We start from the raw sequence: 9,429 nt of genomic DNA, 5'->3' as shown, positions 1-9,429 counted from the left end.
TGAAATACAATAGCAACATATTTAAGGGTCAGCTTTTCCTTTGAACAATCAATATTAAACATAAAATGGAACATATCTGCTGTTACATAGCCAGTGGTGTTTAGAGTTGCTATGCATCATTAATAAAGGTACATGGCACAAAACTAAGCAGCAACTAAAAATCATACCGATCAAAAGACTGTGGGGCTCCACCTCCAGTTCCACTCCTGGGACAGCTTAGTGTGACCCCGTCAATCAAACACACCTGGTCTGACAGTCCAGCTGTTCTCTGTTTCTATGGGAACAGGGGCTCTTGGTGAGGAGGGCATGCTCTGAAACAGGCGAGAGTACACATATGCACTGAGGGAAATCAGTCAGTTCAGGCATCTGTTAATCAACCAATCAAACAGTCAGTCTGACCTTGGGATCATCACCTTACGTGGACAGATTAAAGAATATATTGATTAGGTGTACAATATTTAACAGTTTACCAATGGAATGATGAAAGAACTTCAGGTATATAAAACAGACAGAAAGACAGATAGATAGTTCAGTCCGATCTGCTTAATAAAGAAGCAGTGTAGAGTAAGTCTGAATGTCAAGGGCAAAACTTGTGACTATGTAGGACTGTGTGTTTGCTTGTACGTGGCATAATAGGAAAAAATAGCTTTGGAGACTATCAAGCTGCAGGGAAACCAGTCTGTTAGAGGTTTCCACCTAACCCAAACAGATGTTCAGATGACTCAGTGTGTGTTTGTGTGTATCTACATACAGGTGCATCTCAATAAATTAGAATGTGAGCATGCCTATGAGAATATATTGATTATGTGTACAGTATTTAACAGTTTACCTATGGAATAATGAAAGAACTTCAGGTGTATAAAACAGACAGAAAGACAAATCTGATCTGCTTAATAAAGAAGCGGTGTAGTAAGTCTGAATGTCAAGGGCAAAACTTGTGACTATGTAGGACTGTGTGTTTGCTTGTACGTGGCATAATAGGAAAAAATAGCTTTGGAGACTATCAAGCTGCAGGGAAACCAGTCTGTTAGAGGTTTCCACCTAACCCAAACAGATGTTCAGATGACTCAGTGTGTGTTTGTGTGTAACAATTTGAGTTGAATTACTGAAATAAATGAACTTTTCCACGACATTCTAATTTATTGAGATGCACCTGTAATATGACCTCCAATAAAGTGAAAAAGCTTTTTGTGCTGACACAGCTCCCTTGAAAGAGAATCTGTTGTTCCAGTAAAACCACGCCCCTATTTACAAATATGCTCAAACACACACCTCACCAATCACTTGGCCCTCTCTCTCTGCCTCTTTTTTGTCTGTCATCACAATCTCTCTCTGTGTTTGCTGAAGAATATGGAAGATAAATGTCAGTGATCCCTCATCCCCCTCCTCTATACACATTGAGCTGTTGTGACAGTCTTTTAGCAGTGCTGCTATGACTGCAATTCAATACTGAATGAATAGAAAAAAGTTTAACTGCTTTTTCTCTGTTTTTCTTTCTTTTTCTCACAGCGGGTCACCCGTAGGACATGATAGCATCCAAATTGTTATCCCCCCACAGCAATTGCAGCTGCTGAAGTCTTTCAAGATCTTATTGAAGTTGTGCTGAAATACTCCTCAATCAAAATCTGTTTTAACCCTCAATAAACCACCGATGTGCGCTGAAGTTCAACTGCATCCCCAAATCGGTTTTTAAAGTTTGTTTGTGATAAATGACTTTTTTTCCCCTTTTTGCCCAAGAAAAAAAAAATTATAATGCAAATCAAAGACCAATTTCTTAACAAATATGGTATATAATACTGAAGTATAACAAAAAATGGACAGTAAACTCTGTAATTGAATTGAATTATTAATAAAATGTAATTATCATTGAAAAATAACAATCAACTGAAAAAAGTCATTTTTTTTAATTACTGGCAATCACATTTTATTCATTCAGTAATTAGCTTCAGGAATAAAAAAGTTGGTCAACCAAACACTACAACACAAGCATGCCTGTTTGATTTCTACATGAAAAAGAAAACTCACAGTTCCTATATCTTTGATATTTCAATGGTTCTCCTTGACACCATTTGAAATTCAATGGAGAGCAATTTGGATGTTTGCTCTAGTCTTCTACTTCTAGTTTTCTCTTGAAAAAATCATCCGAGTAATCACATGTCTCTTCTATTGTATTTTCCTCTGGAATGGGACCAAAATATCAGTACTGATATATCTGGGTCAATATATCAATAATCACTGATATCAATACAATCTAACATAAACTGCAATAAAATGCAATAAATATTTATTCCAACACAGACCACTGTCAAACATTAAAAAAAACATTCCAAAATTTGGAATTACTATAAAAATGTGTTTTATTTATCAGAAAAAAGTATGGAAGCACAAATCAACTTTGTGGTATTCAAATACTTCAAAATATGCATTTGGACCTTAAAAAAAACTAACATGGCTTCTGTTTGTTGTCTTGGTAACCAAACAATTTTTTCACACTACAGAAAATAAGACTTGGATTGGATAAAACAGACCCATATGACTTAATAAAAGTGAAAAATATTCGGTTAGTGTTTTTAAAAATCATAAAACCTGCTTGAGTCATTTATAAATGATTTCTCTCCAGGAACCACCACTTCTGGCAGCTCTGTTGTCTCTGGAGTTAAGGTTAATAATAGCACTTGCACTGTGGAAAGCTGATGTAGCTGATGCTAACGATTGTAGAACCTTTTTGAAGGTTGATGATGCTTTGCATGCTTCTCTTCATTTGTGGTGAAGCAACGCGAACTGGGAAATATCAATATAGCCTAAATGTTCAGCACATTAAATTTGCCCTTAAAGCAAAGGTCAGAGAAACAGAGATGGTAAAAGTTCCTTGGAAACTCGTCAGTATGACTGAGAATTGCTGGTAATATAAGTCCAGATTTTCACGAATCCACAGTGTGGTTGAGAGACAGGGCAGTGGGTCATCGGGACTGCGGAGGTGTTACTTCAATAGATCTATGAATAGCATGTGAAGGTGGATTATACAGTTGGGTTGAGGTAAGTAGTTTTTTTTTTGTGAATTGGTAAAACACAAGATGAGGAGGTAGTGAGGAGAGGATTGAGGGATTTCAGCTGAGCTTCAGTAGGGCATGGGGTCGATTTCTCGGCAGGAGGAGGCAGTAATTGCTCGCGGGGCCTTAATGAGTCCGGCAGGCCTGAAGCACAGCTCTTCATCCAAGAGCCAGACAGGTGGTCTGCTCGGCCTAATAGTGAAGGGACTGGCCCCCGATGTGACATCAAACCCAGCCTCTCACACCTGCCACCCCGTGTGTGTGTGTGTGTGTCTGAGCATCACACAGCACTAAAGCAAAAGCAAAAGAGAGAGAGAAAACATTCAGTTCTTTACCCCCGTCAAGTACCCTTTTGTGGCAGCCTGACAACAGAGAACAGAATCTATATTCTGTCTGAACTGTCAATAGATACAATTTTATAAACTCGACTTATTCACCTAACACCAAGTCGGCTGAGATATCTGGCATCCTTCGTACAAGTCCCAATAAAATGATTTCAAACAGCTGAACATCATCATACATTGTTCATCAACTTTTTATAGCTCGAAACAATGCTTCAACATCCCATCATTCATGACTTTGTTCAACATACTGTATTTAACAGTCCCTGTAGCTTTGCAGCTTTACAACACTCTGAAATTTGAGCATAACTGATGTTGTTGGTGGTGCTCATTAACGGTGATCGTTAAGTCAGGCTTTTCTCCAGTGAGATGTGCACCTCTACAGCTTTGCGGAGCAGTGGAAGTAGGGCATGACGTTAACAAATGTCACTAATGCACGCTGACAGACACCAGAGTATTACTCAAAGCCCATCATCACACAACACACACAATACCAGAGGGAAGGCCAATAGCAGAATCAAAACATCTACAAACACTCATACACACACACGAGTGTATCAGGCGTGCATATTTGCTAGCACTTGTGCACTGATCTTTATATATATATACGGGTGAATTGTTATATAGTTATAAATAAAAATACAAATCAGGGAGTTAATTTAATACAATTAATAGTATAAAAAGTATATAATTACATAAAATAATATAATATTATATGTTTAATAATTTTTTTAATTAAAAATTTCTAGAACTTGTGCACTGATCTTTATATACAGTACGGATAAAGGATCATATTATAAATAAAAATTAGGGAGTTCATTAAAATTAATCATATAAAAACCATATATACAAATAATATAAGAATAAAAACACTGATAAAAAGACATTGCATATAGACCAATAATTAAACAAATATTATCAACTTTAACTCTATTAACTCTATTGCAAAATGGATCGCTATTATTGTAGGTCAGTGATGAGCTGTTGTTCAATGATATGGAAATAAAACAATAATATACTGACTTCTAAAGCCACGTTAGCTAAATGACTATTCAATGATTTACTCATCTGCCAAATATAATTTAATGTCACTTGATGATCTTAATTTGATTAACAGTCAGCGTATCATTAAGTATAACATAAAATAAATAAAATAAAAGGTTTAATTACTTGACATCCTTAACAAAAATGCAGGGTACATAAATATGCACATACAAGTGCTGTTATGCTAATTTAGTACACACAAATAGTTTAAAAGGATTGCTATGCTGCTCTACTTATTGTCTCAATGCAGAGCTTTAGTGTTTTGTGATTTTTGTAGCATAACAGACTGCCACAGGCTTGGTTGTTGCTGACACAGCCATGGCACCACAGCGCAGTGGTTTCAACGTGTCTAGGTGTGTGAGAATTTCTCTGCAGGTGTGCTGGTTCGGCTCCGTCAGACCTAGCCGCCCCGTTCCCTCCGAGATCCCGATCAACAGATGGCATCGCAGCTCTGCCCTACAGGAGTGGCCTTCTCTCCCCCCCCGAAAACCCGGCACTTCAATCCGTCCAAACCCAGCCCCCCACCGCACGGCTTAATTACTGCCGCCATTCTCCGCTCTGTTCTCCCAGAGAGTCGAACGGCCGGGAGAGGGTACGACGTTAGAGAGTGACTCAGCTTAGCTTGGAGCAATTGCCGAGTTGGCAGGGGGTTGAGGGGGGGAGCTGCAATCTGGAGAGGACTAGGGCGAGACTTTGCTCTTGCTGCGCAGAAGCGTTGTGGTTAGAGCTGAGGTAAACAAACAAAACCACATGCAGAGAGAGACGTCTGTGAATGTGTACTGTATGTTTACATACACTTCAGCCTCTTTTTTACTTAATTCATAGACAATTATTTTCAAACCCCAAAACAGACTAAAAAACACAAAAATGAGCCATTTTGAATGTGTATATGCAAGTTTAGCAGCAGTAGGTACAGGTATGTGTAGTGGGGAATGAGAGGTGCCTAGAGCTCTAGGCAGAACAGATGGAGCAGCTGGAGCAGCAACCAGAAGCTCAAGGATGGGAGGAGCACTGCAGCATCTGCCAGTCGAGTACCAGAGGACTACAGGATGGAGGTAGACCCCCATACAGTCTCCGTGCCAGAGTGCATCTGCATTTGATTACAAAAAGGTGAACATTTGTGAGTTTGGCAATGGAATTTGTTCCTAAAAATCACTCACTTGCAGATGGCTTAATAATATGTGTGTGAGTGAGCGTGATTCTCTAATGAGCGTCTGGACGGGGCGTCTGATTGCTGCAGAGGCTCATATGTGTGTGTGTGTTGGACTGGGGGAGGAGGGAGGGTCAGGCTAAATGAGCCACATAAATAATCTGTGTCAGCAGGTCTAAAGAGCAGAAGTGCTCTGGATGACCAGGGGAGCAGGTGAGGGAGCAAACAGGGCCTCGCTGGTGTCACTCTTGATATTTATGAGCAAGACTTTAAGCAGAAATCTATACAGAAAAGCGCATATTTATAAAATAAAACATTTAGGACAAAATAATCATATAAACTAACAGCGAGGGTGTATATTAATATTGATCCTGCTCTTGCTTGGTGTATTTGTACCAACAAACAGATTCTGCAAGTAACACAATATAACTATTTAGAACATAGTGGAGACAAACTCCACTTTTTTTTTCTCCACACACAGTCTTTTATGTCTGTGAATGTGCTTGAAACAACAGCAACAACAAAAACACCACTATAAACATTATCTGTTATCTATTAATAAAACCTTACAAGATTCAACGCAAATAGTAAAAAAAAAAAAAAAAAAGAAAAACATGAGGGTGGAATTTCAAGTCATTCAGTATAATCTGAATCTGATGTCTTCTCAGATATAAAGCAATTCATGCATTCTGTCTCATAACTTCTCATAGCCAAAAAAATTACATAAAACCCAATACAAATACAGTTTTAGTGCTTAGGTATTTTTCTTTTGCAAAAAAAAAAAAAAAAATTCAAAAAATTGTTGTCTACCTACAATTAATAAGGCAAGTCTGATCCCCCTAATTAAGACTTGGACCACACAAAGACAAAACAAACGCTATGTTCTAAAAAGTACACATTCAAATCAGTTTTAATTCTATTTCTTCCATTAAGGAATATTCAAACTTGATTCTCCAGAAATGTTTTAATATCCACAAAAGTTGGATAATTTCAACAGGGATGGTGCAAAAGAGGGCTTGTGAAAAATCAAATCATCAAAAGTCAAAAATGACTATTCTGTCATCATTTAATCACATGCTCTAATCCTGTGTGAATTTCTTTGAATCTGTAGAACGCAAAAAAAAAAAAAAAAAAGAAGAGTAATACAATATAATTTTTTTTGTCCATACAATTAAAGTCAGTGGTCACCAAAACTGTTCAAAATATCTTTGTTTGTGTTCCACAGAAGAAAGTCATACAGATTTGTAACAAGTGAGTAAATGACGACAATATTCCATTTCTTGGTGAACTATTGCTTTAAGCTTGTCTAACTGCACTGGAAATACCAAAATACTTTATTTTTATGCATTTGGCAGACACTTTTATCCAATGTGGTTTTGCTAGTGCCATGCTCTACCATGTCAGACTGTGCCCTGAAAATTACTGACGTTACATAACGTTGTTTTTTGACCTCTCATCTTCCTATGTGTTTGACCATATGGGAAGGTTAATGTAGTGGTTAATTCCTATAGAAGCCTGTGATGGTAATAATGATAAAGACAATGATCATAAAAACAATTATGCGTTTGTTTGCATGTGAGCATGAGTGATTTAGGTAAATTTAGCACTGATGACTCACTGGGCGGATGTAACGCCCACCTCCATCTGCAGGGGTCCCCCTGTCCCGTTTGAGAGCCTATCTCAACTATTCTTATATGTATGTGTGAGTGCATGAAAGAAAGAAAGTCCAAAATAAACAAGAAAATAGAGGTCAACCTATGGTGCTGCAGCCGAACACTTCAGTTAAACACCCCCACTCTACACCTTCTGCTCTTCACTCTTTACAGCTCTTTCTGTAAGTGCTCTCTACATTACTGTGATTCAACACTTACTAATAGCACTATGGCATAGTTCCTCCAAATAAATGTTGAATATTTAAGGATTTGCAATAATTTTGCTGTGCCACCAGTGAACATGCACGTATGTTAAAATAATCAAGTACCACAGTGTTACATTTCCGTAGCAATATTTCAGCAATCAAACTGTGTCAGGTGTTTTGGGCAAGCTTTTTATAAACAGAATTAGAGAGTGATGACAAATCACTCTTTTAATTGGTTCTTTTGAATAAATCAGGCAAACAGGTTAGCAAATCCGTCTGAAAAATTCAACCAGCTCAGTAAATAAGCTGAACCATTCACTGAATCAGTTAGACCAGGGGTCAGAGTTTCTCCTCTGCAGGACAGTGGCCCTACAGGACTGAGTTTGGTGACCCCTGAGTTAGACAGTTAATTTGCTTCAAATGATTCAGTGAGTGATTCAACTTATATATTATTTATATATTTGTGATCATATTTATATGAAATATATAGCTGTATATTTATAAATAGATGTATAAATGTATTCTATTTTAATATATATTTTATAATATTATTTATTCCTGTGATGGTAAAGCTTAATTTTCAGCAGTGTAATCATATAACGCTGCGTATTATTTTTTGGAAACAATGATACTTTTTTTCCAGAATTGTTTTATGAATAGAAAGTTCAGCAAAAAAGTCCTTGCTGAATAATTGTAACAATTTCTTTAAAGAAATATATTACTCACCCCAAACCTTTAAATGGTAGTGTACAGTATGTAATGATAGAATCCACAGTAAAGAATTCTACCATAATGCAGTGATAAAACAGTGGATGCAGTTTGTTTTTCCAGGACAGCAACAGAGTTTCGCAAGTGTGTTTGTTTGTTCCTGTCATTTCGGTGACAAATGTTTTATAAACAAGGCCAAGTTCGACGCTGGATTTGCACTTCGTTTGAAACTGAAAGATGGAGTGGTCCCAGCGATAAAAGGTCCCGGTCATGAGCTGGAACCACAGGCAGTAAGTAAAACTGCCTCAAATTTCTGTGTTTCGTTGGCAATCGGCACGCAAGTGCTTGCGACTCTTTAGCTCCGCCCACGGCACGCCTCCAGGAGCTTGGGCTGTTTTCAGAGAGTCATTCTTCTATAAATCTGATAAAAACTAAACACCCTTCGGAGATATGAAGGATGCAATACTACTATATAGGTACTCAAGATTAAAGGGGTCATATGACGTTGCTAAATCGTCAGTGGCAAATCCTTTAAATATGAAAACGTACTTACAGGCTGTGAGTCAGCATTATTTGTCAGCAACATAGACTGTATAGGGTCAGCATGCACACCGAAGGGGAAACAGGGCAACTGAATTCACCGGAACACTGACATTGTAGGCTACTCTCCCAGGAAACAGTCCTCGTCCTCCGTAAAATGCGTTGCACACATCTGAATGTTTGGTTTGAACTCTTCTGGAAGTCTTAACTTTTATAAAGAATATCTCTTTGGGTTTGAGACTTTAGTCTTTGCAACTTTAGGGATCTTATCTATTGTGACGAGCGTCCCGAAGCTTCATCAGCGTCGCCCTGGAAACAAACGAGGAGCACTTGGCCATCATCATCACAGGCTGATCGGTCACAGCTGCACCTCATCAGGCGGCGGCTACATAAACCACGCAAGCCCTGCCATCTAGGAGATTCCTCCATGAGACTGAGCACTAACTTGCCCTCTCATTTTTCCCACAGAAAGCAGCGTGTGACCGACCAGCCCCACATGAGCACTGCACGGACCCTCTGCACTGGGAAGACGGAAGAGGGCACTCACGGCACCGGAGCACCTACCTGGACTTTTCTCACTAGCACCCATCACCCCAATAAATCCACCCTCCGGGGTATTGATTGAGATTACTTGTCGTGTGACTCTTCACCCTGTTACACTGATGGAGAATGCGGGCAAATCCGTGTAGAATCACCGACAAGCGATCTTCTTCACCTCACCTTTTGTTCCTTGTTTTT

At 38.5% G+C, this 9,429-nt stretch overlaps 1 long non-coding RNA gene across 1 annotated transcript in view; it reads right to left on the bottom strand.

Moving 5' to 3' along the window:
- Nucleotides 1–4,898: 4,898 nt before the first annotated feature.
- The window catches only part of LOC107672214 (uncharacterized), a 17,175-nt gene continuing 12,644 nt past the window's right edge, over nucleotides 4,899–9,429 (bottom strand). The window contains exon 3 of the long non-coding RNA XR_001632297.1: nucleotides 4,899–4,909. This is a non-coding gene — a long non-coding RNA (uncharacterized LOC107672214). The remainder of the gene's footprint in view (nucleotides 4,910–9,429) is intronic.

This window comes from Sinocyclocheilus anshuiensis, unplaced genomic scaffold (assembly GCF_001515605.1).
Source record: "Sinocyclocheilus anshuiensis isolate Anshui unplaced genomic scaffold, SAMN03320099.WGS_v1.1 scaffold997, whole genome shotgun sequence".
Lineage (NCBI taxonomy): Eukaryota > Metazoa > Chordata > Actinopteri > Cypriniformes > Cyprinidae > Sinocyclocheilus > Sinocyclocheilus anshuiensis.
This window is presented reverse-complemented; position numbering and strand designations above follow the sequence as displayed.